Here is an 18241-nt window from a genome sequence, read left to right on the forward strand (position 1 = left end):
TCTGATTCCAGAGTCTTTGCTTTCAAACTTCCTGGCATGCTAAGTGATCAATTCACGTTAGTCCCTTCCTAGTATGCAGTAAGTGAATACGGTAGCCTCCCCTTATCCACAGTTTCGCATTTTGAGGATTCAGTTACCCATGATCAACCCCAGCCTGTAAATATTGAAGGGAAAATTCCAGAAACAAAAAATTTATAAGTTTCAAATTGCGTGCCATTCTGAGTAGCATGCTGAAATCTCATGCTCTTGCTATCTCTTAGCTACTAGGAAACTGATGGACAGGTGACCACATTCACAGAGTTTTTATTATAGCGTATTGTTACAATTATTATATTTTATTGTTAGTTACTGTTATTAATCTCACTGTGCCTAATTTATAAATTAAATGTCATAGGCATGTATGTGTAGGAAAACACATAACACCATATGCATAGGTCATAGGGTTTAGTACTATCCATAGTTTCAGGCATCCATTGGGAATCAAGGGGGAATTACTATATTTGTGAATGAAATAAATAAATAATTAGAGATTCTGAATTGTAGTTATATGTCTGTAATATACTGATCTTTGAGAAAAAAGTATATGAATATTATTGGTTTTATCACCTATACCATGAAAATAAATATTCTCTATTTGCCAGAATATGTCATCAATAAACAAATTTTTGAAAAAAAAACTTATGTAACTCTAGAGAAATTTTTGGAGTGTTAAATCACATTACATTAACTTAAACACATGTTACTTTTGTGCAAAGCTTATTGTCAGGAGAAGCAGAAAAATCATTGGGACTTTGACAATCACATAGTCTAGCAACCACTCCCCACGAACACACCCACAAACTGTTTGTCAGATAATTACGCTGAAAGTGACTTACCTACAGTCAGTTAGTTAACTAGTGACAAAATTAGAACCAAAACTCAAATTTTCTAACTTGAGTTTTTGTACTCTTTCTATTATATGGCACTTTTCAATCATTACTATTGTCAATTCTACCTGCTATTTTGGATATGCGATATATTTGAAAACATAAATTAAGCATATGGACTATTTATTATTCATATTTCCCCACCACCACCAGCCTCATTAGACAAAAACCTTTTTCAATGCACTAACAAACCTTTTTTTTTTTTCAAGAATATATGCAAATTGGATGTCTTCGAGTTTTACTTTAGGGACTGTTAGGCTGATTCTACAAATATGCTAAACACAAAGAAAAAATTGATAAAGTAATTTTCACTGGCAATGCAGAAAATCTCTCAATATTACTGTTTATTAAACTGACAACCTAAGTCTAGCATTGTGCAAAGCACTACAATTCTCATAAACGTTTGGTGGGAGGGAATAGTATCAAAATTTGTCCTGACTTCTTGTGCTTCCTGAAACCCACAGGGTAATGTTCATTAGAAAGTTTCCTTTTGTCTTTTGATGCTGAATAGTACATTTATATATTCTGTGTTTCTTATACTATTGCTATGATTATGACAGATTTCTGAATAATTTTCACTACTATTACTTTCAACCTTGGGTGAGCTGAGGAAATCATTTTATCATAGGCCAAGACACTCCTTCAATGTAAAGGTAAAAAGGAATTACTTTATTATGAAGTGACACCATAGAATGCAATGAAGCAATTTGTGATCAGTTTGAATGAGATGAGTAAGAAAGAAAACAAAATCTTTGGCACTGGGAGTGTCTGCCTCTTACTTTGATATCTTTTCTAATACTGCAGAAGCAAGTTGGGTCACTTCTCCTCCTCCCAGGCTGTTCACTTACCATCTGTCAGTGTTGAAAAAATACAAAGAATACTGTGCAATTATTTTCTTTATGAAAAACATGAATGCACACTTTCTTAGAGCTAAAACTTTCTTAGAACAGTATAATCAGCTGCAAACTCTGCTTCTAAAAAGTCAGTGTAATACCTTCTGGATCTTTTATACTTGTTTCTTCCAACAGCACCTTATGAAGAACAAGACAGCATGTATCCATATAGTTAGACACTTTTCAGGTGTTGAAAAAATGCAAGATGTCCAATATATTTTGTTAAATAAAAAAAATAAGTCATAGAAGAAAAGGTTATGTTATTCAGTAAATATTTAGAATACCATTTCTATAAACACACACACACACACACACACATAATAAATCATTTTGGGAACAGAAATGAATTTGTTTCACAACAGTGGAAGCAATGAAACCTTCTTTATTTTTCTCTTCTGACTGGTAGAAAGTTCAGTCTCAGTAACATTTTGAGTTTTCCTCTTCTTTCCTAAGATTATTTGAGCGTTCTAGGGGTTTAAAAGTCATGAAACTTGGAAATAAATTCTGTCCCTGCATCTATAATGACTACTAAGGAGATGAGCCTTGCCCAAGCACAGGTATTTTGGAGAGTACGTAGCTTTGTTGTTCATAGAATTCTCTCCTTCCAAGTCCACTCAGCCACCAGGAAATTTATTAGGCTCCAAACGTCTGGGCCCTTACAACTTCTTTCCATTCCCTTCGTGAGTCTCTCCTGTATGGCTTTTGCATGTCTTCAGGCACTGTGTGGCACTGGTCTAGCACTTTATCAGCTACTGAATTTAGCATCTTTTCCCTTTATGAGTTTCATTTAATCCAACCCCTTTCTTCAAAGGTCTGCCACTCATTTCTTACTCAATTCTATTGATTCTTTCTTTTCCCTGGCTCCTAGAAGACAATGAAATCTAAGCCCTTAGGACAACAATATCCCTTCTTAAATACAAAACAATGCACATACTGATACGAACAAAATTATTCATTGCAGAAGTATTTATTGCAGCAAAATATTATAAATAACTTAAATGCCTATTAGAAGACTGATGAAATAAACTATGGAAAATCCACACAATGGAATAATATACTGCTATGCAAAAGAATGAGTTGATCGCTATGAAGTGATAGGAAGTGATTTCAAGGACATATTGTTGGGTGAACAAAGTAAGATGCACATGAATATATACAGAAAGATTAACAAATATGAATATATAGTGTGAGTTGGTAGATGCTGCTAATTTCACAAAAAAAAAATGCCTAAACTAGATAGTTTAAACTATGCAACAACCATAACTATTACCTATAGAAGTAAAGAATGTGGTAGAAGGGATAGAAATAAGAATGAGATGTCTCTGATATATTTTTAAATATAGTTTAACATTTGAAACATACAAATATTTTTAAATTAAAAGAATCAAATCAGAAAAGATGTAAAAATCTAACCATATAACTGAACACAAACAGAAACAAACCTAATTTTTAAACAAATTGATAGTATAATCAAACAGAAAAAATATTAAGCTACTCACAGACACAGCAGCTATGTTCTATACCCTTAATGGAATATAGTCTAAAGGAATAGAAAACTAGGAAAGAAATTTTAAACTCTACATAGTGGGTTTTTTGCTTGTGGTACTATTAGAGTACTAATCTAAAATGTTTTCATAGAGGATAGAAAACATTAGTAAAAAGAATGATATTTGAGAATCAGGTTCCTCACTATGGGGAAAAAAGAGATATGAATATGGAATGGGGAGGAGATGAAGAAGAACTCTAACTAGAACAACCCATATGAACTTATGATGTTTTCAAAGATAAATATTCTAACTGGTTGCTGAAAGAACCTAGAAGCCATGACATCCTAGGAGCAATGAGCGCACCTAGTGCCAAGATCTTGGTTTCTAAATACCACTCCTATCTAGAAGAAAACAAGGCTTCTAGAAGAGATGCTTGATTTCAAGTGTAGGCGAGGAAAATTCAAAGTACACCTAGAAAATCCTGCACTAAAGCACTCCAAGAATGACGCAGTCATGTGCACAAGACTCAAAAGTCAGCCTGTGGGCTTCCATTGGCCAAATTGCCTATAATTTCAGCATGAAAAAGAATAATAATAGTGATAGATTATAACACTTTGAATAAAGAAAGAATCCGTGCAATAGCCACAAGAAGTAAGGGAGACAGAAGGTAAATCTTTTATTTAAATAAGAATGACAACTAATAAATGTGAAAGGAATGAAAAAATTAGGTGATCATCCTTTTGCTTGAACACCAAGATTGGGGCATTATGGAGGGACAGGAAGTTCACATGTTTCAAAATGTACCACAGAGTATTTCCTGGTTGCAAAAGGAAAACAAGGAGATATATTCTCCCAGTTCCAAATAATCAAAGTAAGTATTACTAATAATGAGACAAACAGACATTATGTGCTTTCTGATGTGGTACAATGCAAAATCCAAGAAGCTCCTGTGTAGCATTCTTGCCAAAAATGTTTAACTTGAATATAATAATGAGTCTATTGGGCTAATCCAGAATTGAAGCCATCCTATGCTTCAATTCATCTGGATTTCTGGATTCTTCAAAAATGTCAGCATCATGTAAAACAAACAAAAAGGCAAGGGGCTGTACTAGATTAAAGGAGACCAAAGTTAGATGGTAAATGAATGCCAAATGTGATTCTTAATTGGATTCTAATTCAGGCCTGTAGGCAGGAAAGGGTCAACTGAGAGATGTTTGGGGACTACTATCTATTAGATGATAGTATTCTGTCATTGTCAGTTTGGGAGTGTGGCGATGCTGTGTTTATGCAAGAAAACATCCTTGTTCTAAGGGGATATATGTTGAAGTATAAAGGGGTCAAGTGTTGTCAAAATACTTGTATATCTGCAACTTACTTTCAAATAATTAGGCAAAGTAAATATATGTGAAAGAAATAAAGTAAATCTTGCAAGATGTCAATAACTGGTAGATTCAGGTTGATATTGTATGGGTATTCACTGTGCCTCTCTGTAAGTTGGAAATTTTTGAAAATAAAAAGTTTAGTGAAACAAATTTTGAGTAAAAATTAAAAGTAAACTTAAAATGACTAAAGATAAAATTTTAAAATTTGAAAGTGAAAAGGTAGGAAAACTCAGTTGTTTTGGGATGGTGGCAATGACAGACTGAAGTGCTCAGATGGAGAAAACCACTTTTCTTATTTTTATTATTATCCAACAGCTGAATATTACATGGAGTTAATTTCTCTGTGAGATTATTCTGCTACATTAATATATACAGAAAAAAGAAAAAACTCTTAAAGTTTTGCACAAAACCACAGATAAATAAAGGATATGGGAATGTGTGTGTGTGATGGAAGTAAGGTGTTCATGTGCATTGGGGCGGCAGGTAGAATGAATATGGAATTCTTCCACCAACTAAGTCACAGGTTGGCCAACTACTGCCCATAGGCCATCCAGCTTGCTGTTTTTATAAAGTTTATTAGAATACAGTCATGCTCATTCATTTATACCTTGTCTGTGGTTGCTTTCATGCTACAAAGGCAGCTTTAAATAGCCATCACAGAGACCACATGACCTGCAAAACCAAAAATACGTACTATCTGGTCCCTGGTCTAAGTCATACCTGAGCGTATTTGAAGTTTTAACAGATTGAATATATTTTTGCCTCTCAATCAAAAAAAAAAAAAAAAAATAGAGGTCAAGTGTGGTGGCTCACACCTGTAATCCCAGCACTTTGGGGGACTGAAGTGGGAGTATGGCTTGACTCCAGGAGTTTCAGACCAGCCTGAGCAACATAGAGAGACTCTGACTCTATCAAAAATGAAATCAGCCAGGGGTGGTAGCCTGCATCTGTGGTCCCAGCTACTTGGAGGCTGATGCAGAGGATCACTTGAGCCCAGGAGGTCAAGGCTGCAGTGAGCTATGATCATGTCACTGCACTCCAGTCTGGGCGGCAGAGTGAGAGGCTGTCTCAAAAACAAGAAAAAGAAAGAAAGAAAGAACTAACCAGTACAGTACGATATGCACACTATTCAAGGTTTGGCTTTTCCAGACTTCCTCAAAGGAAGGCTATATAAGTTGGCTTTCTAGAAAGAGGAAAGGCATAAATGAAATAAGAACATAAATAACAGAAATACTGGAGTATTCATTTAAAATAGTACAGTAGGACAGATGGGCAAAGCGTTTGATAAGATTTATTTTACATTGCTCAGTGCTTATAAAAACTATGAGCTTACTTTTCCAGGAATCATAAACAAATTTGCTGACTCATTCGCTAATTCCACTGGCGCCTTGGGAGAAATGTGTCAAATATTTTGGAGTTTTTAAAATTCAGGTTCAGAAAGGTTAAGTAGCTTGCCAAGCAACACAGCACAGCTCAGCAAATTACTGGAAAGCAAAAAAAAAAAAAAAAAAGAGAGAAGAAGCTGCATATTTGAATCGTGGTTTAACTTACCCATACAAAAGTCAAGAAATTCCTCTAGGACCTTTACACGAGCTAGAACTTTCTGTATTTTAGAAAGGAGAAAGCACTGGCTATCGCCTGGAAAATGTGTGTTACTAACTAGTTTTAGAGGATTAGCTCTGCTCGCTTTAAGAAGGTAACCAAGACCAGTTGGTAACTATGGTTAAAAGGTTTGTGGATTCCAAATGAAGGAAATCAAGATTGTTCTGATCCTCTAAGGCAGCTGTCCCCAACGTTTCTGGCACCAGGGACCAGTTTTGTGGAAGACAATTTTTCCAAGGACCAAGTTGGGGGATGAAGTGGTGGGGGGCCCTGGGGGGCTGGTTTTGGGATAAAACTGTTACACCTTAGATCATCAAGCATTAGACTCTCATAAGGAGTGCACAACATAAATTCCTTGCATGCACAGTTCACAATAGGGTTCACGCTCCTATGAGAATCTAATGTTCCAGGTGATCTGATAGGAGGTGGAGCTCGGGTAGTAATGCTGGCTTGGCTGCAGTTCACCTCCTGCTGTGCAGCCAGGTTGCTAGCAAACCAAACACCAGTACCCATCTGCGGCCCAGGGGTTGGGTACCCTTGCTCTAATGCAGTGCATCATTGTTTTGATGAAAAGCAGACAACAGATTATCTCATCACTCAGCAGTTTCTTCCTTAAAGAAACAAGGACTAAAGTGAGTAGAAGGCTCAAGTCTGTTTCACTACTTTTCTTAGGTGTGTGGAAATGGAAGAATTGGCGACACCTCTCGCCTTACTGCCCTCTTCCACACAGCTCTCGTCCCTGGCAGGCATGGGAAAAAGGGAAGGCCAAGCACTTTGCTTTTATTCTATCTTTTTTAAAAAGTCTAGCCTCACCCTCATCCTGTAAGGAACTCTGCAACATGAATTGTACCGCAGAGCTTGCTCTGCCCAGCTGAGCAAGATTGGTGCTGTTGCACCTCACATCAATCAGTCACTGGCTATGGGCTGTATCATCTTCTGGGTGATCCAAGCAAGTTGATTTATATAAGCTTATGTGGCTCCCATCAGCCCAGGGCAATCCTCTAAGAAGAGGCAAATATAAGCTATTATCAGCAGCTGAGATAAAGTTACACTATCCTGATTAAGGAGATCTGAACAGGGCACCAAGAGCATCTATATCAGTAGCAAAATAGCCACTAAACATATTAATGTGTGCTTATGCTCATTGGCTACAAAAATGAAAATTAAAACTCAATAAGCATTTGAGGAGCTGGGCACTGTGGCTCATGCCTATAATCCCAGGAGTTTGGGAGGCCAAGGCAGGAGGATTGCTTGAGCCCAGGAATTCCAAACTAGTCTGGGTAACATAATGAGACCCTGTCTCCACAACAAATTTTAAAAAGTATCTAGGTGTGATGGGTCACACTTGTAGTCCCAGCTACTCTTGAAGCTGAAGCAGGAGGATTGCTTCAGCCCAGGAGTTCGAGGCTACAGTGAGCTATCATTGAGCCACTGACCTCCAGCCTGAGCGCCGTAGCCAGATCTCGTCTAAAACAAACAAAGGAACAAAAAAACAGTGAGATGCCATATGCTCTATGTGCATTGAAAAGAATGTATATTCTGCTGTTATTAGGTGTAGAATTCTATAAATGCCTATTAAGCTAAGTTGATCGTTGTTCATGTCTATATCTTTTCTCCCTCACTGTCTGTCTGTTCAATCAATTACTGAAGAAAGAGTATTAAAATGCTCAATTTTGATTGTGTTCTTTTCTGTTTGTCTTTCTATTTCTGGCATTTTTGCTTCATATACTTTGAAATTTTTTATTAGATGCATACATATTAAGGACTGATGCATTTTTAATGGATTAACCCTTTTGTCATTATGGCATGTTTTTCTTTATCTCTAGCTCTACTTCTTGTTTTGAAGTTTTCTTTGTGAGATATTGATTGATTAATTAATCATATTTCCAGATTAAAGAAATGATTTATTTTAAAGAAGGAATGAAAAGGAAGAAAGGAAGGAAATGCAAGGAAGGAAGGAAAAGCAAGAAAGGAAGGAAGGAAGGAAGGAAGGGAGGAAGGAAGGAAGGGAGGGAGGGAGGGAGGGAGGGAGGGAGAAAGGGAGGAAAGGGAAGGGAAAGGAAAGGGAAGGGAAGGATGGGAAAGAAGGGAAGGAAGGAAGGAAGGAAAAGGAAAAGAAAGGAAAGAAGGAAGGAAAAGGAAAAGAAAGGAAAGAAGGAAGGAAAAGGAAAGGAAGGAAGGGAGGGAGGGAGGGAGGGAGGAAGGAAGGAAGGAAGGAAGGAAGGAAGGAAGGAAGGAAGGAAGGAAGGAAGGAAGGAAGGCTGATTGATTCCTTGGCTCCTTCTACCATATGTGTTGGCTACCTAGTGAGTAATACTTAGGCCTATGCTGACCCTGTGCAAATCACCAGTCTCAATATTATTCTTGAGGAAACTCACAGAGGCATTAAATAATAACCAATAAGTCCACTTTCTAGAGACCATGGTACATGTGCTCACTTAGAATCTGAGTCTATTCTAAATTCCTTTTAAGTATACAGCATTCCAGACTTTATTTATTCTTTGCGACTTAGACTCGATCATGATACATCTTCATCTGAATACACAGTCTCAAAATTCAGTATTCAAAATAAGACAGTAGTAGGATTAGCATTTCTTTCTTTTAGAAAACTGGAGCTTTGAAGGAAAAGAGGTCAGGACGGGCAGGTGGGGAGGTTGTATCTTAGCCATGTTCCATGCATTATAAGCAAATGTATGTTTTGATGAACTATTTTCACATCTTTTTGTAAAAAGCTTGATAATATCCAAATTGGTTAGACTGGCCAGGCACACATCCTGGTTTCCTGATATGTGTACTTTAAAAAAAAAGTACTTTTAAGTTGTTCTAAAACTATATAAATAATAAAATGATTTTGAAAAGCAAATGTATGTGGTATAATAATCTGTGGTGTGTTTTTTTTTAAAGTAATATTGTTGCTTTGACCACATTTTAATGCCGTTTTTGCTCTGACAACTTTATTTACAACAGATTCAACTTTGCACACTGATATTTTTCAAAATCAAACCCTGAATCAGAACCTGGGTTTATCCAGGTTCCTGCAAAACTACACTAGACACATTCCTCATTAGGCATCTGTTTATTCCAAAACACATGCATACACAGGGGATAGAATTAGATAACACTTTTTTGGCTTACTAAATGGGTTAGACTTAGTAAATATGGTACTCGCTTTTCAACTGATTCTGCCATCTGTCAGCAAACTTATTGCTTTTAGCAGTGGTTTTTCTTGTGATAATTTACAAGTTGTTTTTCTTCCTTTGTTCTTTTCATGAAGATACATATCCTTAAAATTTAAGGGGGAAATAACACATAAAATAAATTCATCCACAAAACAGAAACAGCAAAGACCAAATGGCTGCTGGAGAGTTAAATGGCTCATGAAATTTAACCACAGAAGGTTTTTTTTTTCTTCTTATGGGGATGGAAGGAGAGTGAGTCTCAACATTCTGCAGGTGACTTCTCAGTCCCAGCTCCAGCTGGGAGGCATCTGTACAAGAGAAAACAGCACACAGTGGAAGGAATTCATTTCTTAGCAAAAGATGCAAACAGGGAATCTAGTGGCGGGGGAGTCTACAATAAAACCACCTAGTTTTTGGTTCTTTCCTTCTGCCTTGATCATAATAGTTTACTTTTGCATAGTGCTTGCTCTATAACTTAAACTAGTAGGGTGTATTGTATTTTGTGTCTGCCACTTCCTAACTGAATGCCCGTGGGCAAGTAACTTAGCCTCTCTAAGCCTCAGTGTTCCTGAGAAACAAGTAGAATAACGTAATGTGTTTGATGTGGTGCCTGGCATTTATGATGTGTTTAAAAATCACCAGTAGCTAAAACTGACACATAGTTTTCTAAAAAGAATAAGCTCCTGGATAGAACTATGTCTCATTCACTTTTAAACCTTTCATGCTTTCCCCAGCGCCCAGAACATAACAAGCAGTAACTATATGTCAAATGAATGGATAGATGGATCAATGGGAGGAGGAATATATAAGTAATCACATAACTTTCATTCTCAAAGCAAATCTATCAATCAAATATTATTTCCCATGTCTTATAGATGAGAAAATTGAGGACAAAAAGTTTCTGTGACTCGCCCAATCTCTCATTACTAGTAAGTGAATTGAGACTCAAACCCAAGTCAAGTCAGTCATTATTATTGTTACTAAAGAGAAGCTCCTGCAGTGTTACCAGAGTTCACATCTAATCAATTTTTCCGGTTTGCGTACATACTTTTAACCAGATATTTTCCCCGTTTAGTGACTACAAATTTAAAATGTAGTTAGAGAAGCTGAAATCTCCTTCCTGTTCTATTCTTTTAAGGAATCCACAAGTATAATTGTTACTATTTATTGACTGCTACGGAATTGTACATATTTTATTTCTGTTCCCTACAACAATTTTAAAGGTTAGTAGGTATTATTACTCACATTTCATGGGTGAGCAAACAGAAATTCAAAGAGGTTAAGTAACTTACTCAAAGTCTGCCTAAGAAATGCTAGAGCTGAGCTTGATCTGAATTTTAAGGATTCTTTCCTCTATGCCAGTGCTTTCAAATTTTAATGTGAATACATCTGTTAAAAATGCAGATTCCAATTGTGTGGGTCTGATGTGGAACCAAAGATTCTGCATTTCTAACAAGCATCTAGGTGATGTCCATGCTGCTGGCCCATGGACCATGATTTGAATAGCAAAGCTCTTTCCCACATTACCTTCCCAAATTCAGAGATCTAGACATTCACCTTTGTTTCTTAGTCATCTCATGGCCAGAGTCCTGCATACAAAAATAATGTTTTGCTTTCTTCTAGTTTGTGTGGATGACTTGCCATGATGGTCCTTCATATATTAATTAATAACATTTCTTTTTTCTCTACAATCTAACATAATGTAAGAGAAATTTTGGAGTAGCTGCAATTGAAAACCTCTTTGTCCACTATTTTATTCACTTCCTTAAATTAGAAGATTGAATAAAGAATCAGAACTGTGTTCATTAGTGAGTGAAAGTAGGAAAGAAAATGAGAGAAGTGACAGTAAATATAAGCAGAAGGAGATGAAAAAATACTAAGCAGTGAAATAGAAAGCCTACAGCCTAAGGGGGAAAAAAAAAAATAGAGGCACATCTTAGAAAGTCACTCCAGGGAAATTTCTAAGAAAATTATATGCAGGAGCAAAGAAGCATGACAAAGGAAAAAGAGGAATGAGAAAGCTATAAAGGGTATTTGACATCACGGTCTTAACTAAACTGTTATGTGCAAGTGAAAATCAAGGGAGGCTAAATATTTAAGCATAATGACTGCCTAAAAGTGATTAGAGGGAATGAAAGAAGAAGTAGCCATAGATTTTATTGAAGCCGTTGGCGTAAATAAGACAGGAGATTTCAGAGCAATAACAAGTGGAGGCAGAGATATCATGGAATGAAATCAGAGGGTATGAAGAAAGAAGACTCATGAATCAGATTTCAGCATAGACCACAAACTAATGATCATCAAACAAACAGCCAGAAAACTAATAATAAATCCAAATAGTTGTTAGCAAAGTGCAGAGTGGGGTGGAGGGTGAATGAAGAGAAAAGGGACCAAAGACAGAAGCAAATAATAATAATAATAAGAGAGAATCATGGCTAATTCAAATATAGACAATGAGGAGCCTTATGTCTTTTTATTTTAGCAACACATATGTGAGACCGAGTGGCCAAAAAGGCCTTAAATACTTAGTGTTAGCTTGACAGAGACACAAACATTGTCATGGGTGAGATTAAAATTATCTGGAAAGTAAAATAACCATGTGAGAGCAAGGTGCCTAAGGTACAGAGGAAATCAAGCCTGTCTTCCTCACATTGTCCCATCTCCCCACTCCCCCTGCTGATTCCTCTTCCTTAGGGCTTTCCTTGAGCATCTCTGAAGAAAAGCAATGTTTTGATTGCAGGTGAACAGTGCTTATGGGTTGTCTGTTCACTGATATCAGAAGCCTTGGAAAGAGATATAGTCTAGTAGATACAGAGAGGAGGAGCAGAGATTAACATACACAGGAACAAATTCAAATTTCACTAACCAAATTTCATTTCATTAGTTATAAGAATGTATGTTGGCTGGGCTTGGTGGCTCACACCTGGAATTCCAGCCTGAGCAACATAGTGAGACCCCATCCCTACAAAAAATTTAAAAATTGCTGAGCATGATGGCATGTGTCGGTAGTCCCAGCTACTCAGGAAGCTGGAGCGGGAAGATCTCTTGAGCTCAAAAATTACGGGTTGCAGAGAGCTGTGACTGCACCACTGTACTCCAGCCTGGGTAACAGGACGAGACCGTGTCTCTAAAATGAATAAACAAAGAATGTATGTAACATTAGGGTTATATGTCTTATGCTTAATCTGAGTTGCTCAATAAGTTTTTCAGATACAGTTTAATATGTAGAAATAATTAACTAATATTTTATTGAGCACTTGCTATGTACTCAACATCGATTAAATCTTTCACAGGTTATCTCATTTAATCATCACATTAACTCTGGAAGGTAGATACCATTATTATCTCCCTATTACAGATGACAAACAAGAAGTTTAAACATGAGAAAATAAACTAGGTTGAGTACAGTGTTTTGTCTCTTAAAGGAGGGTGTGCAATGCCTTTATTCTTATAAATAAAATAAACTAATGGGCAGGAAGAGCTTGAGTACACAGGGCAAATAATGATCAATGACTGCCCCTGGGCAGAGTTATCTTTGGAACTCCATCCAGTCCTCCTTCCTCTCTCAGTGGCATTTGCCCCAGCCCCTTTAAATACACAGTACCTGAACCTCTCCCCACACCCCATATATAAACAGGGACAGATTTGGTATCATCACAAATAGTCAGATAAATTAATTAATTGTTCAGTTTAGCAGGGTAAAATTTTTTTACTGTGCTAAATTCTCAGTTTAGTAAGGTAAAAATTCAGATGTCCTGATTCACAGACAAGTTTCCTAAGTTTCCTTTCTATCATACTGCATACAGCTAAGTACAGATAAGGCACCTTCACCCAAACTCAACCCAACTTTAATATCATCAAATTCATGCAAGTCTGTGGATATTTTCCAAGTGCCTACTATGTGCTAGCACATAGCTGGAATACGAATACTTGGCTAGCACATAGCTGGACTAAGAATAACTAAATAGGAATAACTAAAGGAACATGAACTTCACTGCCATAGAGAAATGTAGAAAATTATGACATTGGGTGATGAGGTCAATAATGAAGTAGCCCAAGGGAAGTGTAAGTTCTTAAACCACCCGCCCCTCAAAAATAGCAATTGCTTCAAGTTAGGAAATCAAGAAAGGCTTCAAGTAGCATTTGACAATATATAGAGAATTGTACATTTGAGGTGACATTCCATTACGAGGAAAAAGTGTGGGGAAGGTATGGAAAGTTTCAGATATAAACAGAAAGGAGGAGTAGTACAGTTTCACCACAGGAAATGATGTGTGTAGAGAAATAATAACAATGGTGACAAAAACAAGAATTGAGATGTATTTGGGGACCTCTGTTGCCAGGCGGAGGGACTTGGGTCTCATTTGTATGTTTGTGTTTCCTGAAGAGTGAAGCCAGGATGACTAGTGGTAAAAAATATTATTTTAAAGGGCACATGAATTTCATTTTGAACATTTAATTATATCAAGAAAACACTGTAGCTATCCCAGGGATCACATTAAGGAGAAAATTTCAGTTAGGCTCTGAAACGCCTCTTTAAAATTTGTTAAACTCCCTCTGTAACAGAAAGAGTACAGACTTCAGGTTCAATGTTCTCAGCAGAAAACATTGATTGTCTAACTAGAAATTAAGGATTTGTTTTGTTCAAATCCTATTCATGGCCAGGCATGATGGCTCGGGCCTGTAATCTCAGCCCTTTGAGACGCTGAAATAGGAGAATCACTTGAGGCCAGGAGTTTGAGATGAGACTAGGTAACATAGCAAGACCCCATCTCTATAAAAAATTTAAAAATTAGCCAGGCATGGTGCCATGTGCCTGTAGTCCCAGCTACTTGGAAGGCTGAGATGGGAGGACTGCCTGAGCCCAGGAGGTGAAGGCTACAGGAAGCCATGGTTACATCACTGCATTCCAGTTTGGGCAACAGAGTGAGACACTGTCTCTTAAAAACAAACAAACAAAAATCCTATGTATCTTAATAATCATCTCCTGTTTATGGCAATTGATATTGGTCTTATTTTTCTATAGTATTGCCATTAAGGCATTTTCCTACTTATTAAGTAGATCTAATTCAGTTTTAATAAAAATCAGTGTATAAAGAAAATTATTGATTAAAGCATAGTACAGGCAGAATGTTGAAATGGCAAAAAGAAACGGAAGATGCTATGTCAACAGATAATCTTTAGGAAAAAGATGATAGGCCAATTGTGCCATGTCAGGGAAGCCTACACTAGCAAGTATTCAGGGAGAAAAGGATGACTATATCAAATGCTCTTTGGGGCCAAAGAGAATTTGGTTATATTCAAAGCGCACTGGTTACCTCCTAAGCCTTTCCTAGCAGATTTGGATGGAAACCAGACTGCAAGGATTCAACTGGTAGTAAGAGGGCAGACATGACTTGGATAGCCATGGACATATTTGGAAGGAAAATGTGGTGCTATGGAATGGGAAACTTTTATCACTATATTCCTGGTTTGACTGAATAGTCAGTGTATAAATCTCGGAAGGCTTTAACTTCCCTGAGACTCAGTTTTACCTTGGTAATATTTAAGAAAAATATGGCCATCATCTTCTTCTCTTGAGTAGAGTGCTTAAATAGAAAAATGATTTGGGTCGGGCACAGTGGCTCACGCCTGTAATTCCAGCACTTTGGGAGGCCGAAGTGGGCCGATCACCTGTCAGAAGATCGAGACCAACCTGGCCAACACAGCGAAACCCCGTCTCTACTAAAAATACAAAAATTAGCCAGGCATGGTGGTGGGCGCCTGTAGTCCCAGCTACTCGGGAGGCTGAGGTAGGAGAATCACTCGAACCCAGGAGGTGGAGGTTGCAGTGAGCCAAGATGGTGCCACTGCACTGCAGCCTGGGCAACACAGTGAGATTCATTCTCAAGATAAATAAAAGAATAAATAAATAAATATACTATTTGAATTGATCTGATCATAACTTCTACCCAATCCTATGTCTAAATATGCCATTGATAACTCACCAGCAAAATGGTTTGTGTTTGTGTGCTAAGGAGTTGAGATGCTGAATCCTTGGAAATAACAGTAGGTGGCAACTGGAGAGAAGCTTTTCTCAATTTTCATCATAGCCTACAGGGACTTTGTTTATTTGTAAGAAAACAGTTTGGATCATAAATTGCAAGTTGTTATAATTGTTTTTTAAGGATAAGCATATCTCAAGAATTTTAATATTAAAAGGTAATATTTATCTTTTTAGATACTCTATACTTATTGAAAATAATACCTCTAAAGAATCATCATTTATTAGTGTTAAATTACTTATATGCATTAACTCCATTTAACTTTCATTAAAAAATCTATGAGGTAAATATTATTGTTATTATCATTTTTTAAAAATAAGACTTAGGGAGGTTTATTTAACTTTCCCTAGATGACACAGAACCAGTTCCGTCCATATTTCAAACCTCAAGCAATATGGTACTTAGAGCCCATACTCTTGACTTCAATGTACATTGCTCCCATAAAATCTAAAAACTTAATCAATGTATAAAATGCTTTGTCCAGGATGAAAAGATCAGTTCCAGAAATGTAGGGATGGATTACATTTTCAAAAATGTTATCTCATGATATGTTAGGACTTATCAAAAAAGTAATATTTATTTTGTTTAGATATCCTATACTAAGTACTAGAATGTCTCTTTATCAAAATATTTTATGTATTCTTTTTTTGTTTGTTTTTGTTTTTGTTTGTTTGTTTTGAGACGGAGTTTTGCTCTTGTCGCCCAGGCTGGAGTGCAATGGTGCAATCTTGGCTCACTGCAACCTCCACCTCCCGGGTCCAAGCAATTCTCCTGCCTCAGCCTCCCGAGTAGCTGGGATTACAGGCACCCACCACCACTCCTGGCTAATTCTTTTGTATTTTTAGTAGAGACAGGGTTTCACCATGTCAACCAGGCTGGTCTCAAACTCCTGACCTCAGATGATCCACCCGCCTCGGCCTCCCAAAGTGCTGGGATTACAGGCATGAGCCACCGCACCCAGCCTATTTTATGTATTCTTTCTTAAACTTCCTCCTAGTTCCAGCTCAAGAACCATTGTCTCTGTTGCAGTTCTCCTGACTCTTTTCCCTCTCTAAATGCTTACGGCACACATAATCCATGCCTCATCATAACCCACCTGATTATATATTGCATTTTTGGATATATTAAGGCTCCTGAAATTCATGCAAAATTTCTAAAGAAGTAAATCTGTCTTCTATCACAATAGGCATTTAATAAATTATTGCGTGAAACATATTAAAAACAACTCAACACTAAATTAAAAAGTCCACACCCAGAGCAAAACTCTTAAAGATCATTTCTCCAAGCCTCCAACTTACACTCTGCTTGCTCCTCATACTTTTAGCTTAGCTAATGTTTTCACATCTAAAGCCAGACTGCATTGAATTCTTTAAAGCTGAAGCAAGCTTATTCAGTCAGCTATAAATATAAATGTTTACTGGAACACAAACTAGAAGGAAGTATATGAGAAAAATAAAGGGAGTAAAGCAATCCTTTTTCTTCTCCAAGGCTCATTTCTCAGAACCAAATATTTAAATGGGATTTTAACTGCCAGACAAGTTAGCCAGGTTTAACGAGTCTAAAGACAGATGAATATTAAACTAAGCCTGAATAAAAAGAGATTGGCATGTAATACAACTTAAAACCCACAGTCATCAGTGTGAATGTTCTATTATGTATGGTTATTTCTTTTAATGTTTATTGTGCCAATTATTACCCTGCAATGTACTGACCTATTTATATATCACCTCTGCAAGACTGTAGGCACTTCACAAACAAGGACTGCGTCTTTGCATGTTAAGAGGTCAGTCTTGAATGTTTGCGTCCAATGTTAACATCTGCACCCAATCAGACTTGTCCTGTTAACAATGGTTAACATTCATTTAGTGCTTACCATGAGTTGATCTCTATTCTAAGCCTTTTAAATGTACTAATCCATTTCCTTTTCAAAACCCCCAGAAAATATACGTTCTAATTATCATTCCCATTTTACAGATGAGGCTACTGGGACACAGAGAGGTAAGGAAAGTTAAGGAGGCAGAACCAGAATTAGAAACAGGTAGTCCTGCCCCACTCTTCACCACTACACTGCAATCCCTCATTTGGAATGGTATTGGTGACTAGAAAAGGTAGGTGGAAATTTGGAAGTCTGAACTAAAACCTCTGTGCTTATGCTTCAGATGATTCTAACACAGATGATATGAGAACCACATGTTGAAAAACAGATGTAGGTACTAGTAGTAGTAATGTTAAGAACTGGTGTTTGTTTATCATTACACTTCACCAAACATTTCCATATACATAATCTCATTTCACTCTTATAACAACCCTGCAAGGTAAGTATTATTGTCTTCCATGTTTCTTAATGAGAAAAGCAAGGCTCCTAAAGCTTCCCCTAAAACCACATTCCCTGTCAAACACAAATTTTCCCGTTCTAATCCCCATATCCTTTCCACGGTTCCAATGTCCTGAATGGTCTTCCTGATTCTGCGTCTGCCTCTCTACAACTCATGGTCCACACGCAAACAAGCGATCTTTCATAAGCATACATCAGATTGTGTCGCTTCTATGAATTCTCAGTACATTTGGCTAGAATTCAATTTCCTTACCAGAGTGAGAGAGGTCCCTTCTGGTCTGGTCGCTGCCTGCTTCCCTCACCTAACCTCCCACTCTTCTCCCCTCTTTCTAGCTCTAGCTCTACTTTCCTTTTTAACCCCCTCACACCAAGCTCTTTTCTCCAGCTGGGCCT

The 18241-nt window shown here is 37.2% G+C and overlaps 1 long non-coding RNA gene across 4 annotated transcripts in view; it reads right to left on the reverse strand.

Annotated features, from left to right (window-relative positions):
* Nucleotides 1-8594: 8594 nt before the first annotated feature.
* Nucleotides 8595-18241, reverse strand: part of LOC103886963 — a 39164-nt gene continuing 29517 nt past the window's right edge. Inside the window, exons 6-7 of one of the 4 annotated variants that reach the window (XR_002523887.2) lie at nucleotides 17226-17351; nucleotides 8595-9777 (exon numbers count right to left, since the gene is read on the reverse strand). This is a non-coding gene — a long non-coding RNA (uncharacterized LOC103886963). The remainder of the gene's footprint in view (nucleotides 9778-17225; nucleotides 17352-18241) is intronic. The other 3 variants (XR_650853.4, XR_650855.4, XR_650856.4) reach the window with 3 other exon arrangements.

Source organism: Papio anubis, chromosome 8, assembly GCF_008728515.1.
Source record: "Papio anubis isolate 15944 chromosome 8, Panubis1.0, whole genome shotgun sequence".
NCBI lineage: Eukaryota > Metazoa > Chordata > Mammalia > Primates > Cercopithecidae > Papio > Papio anubis.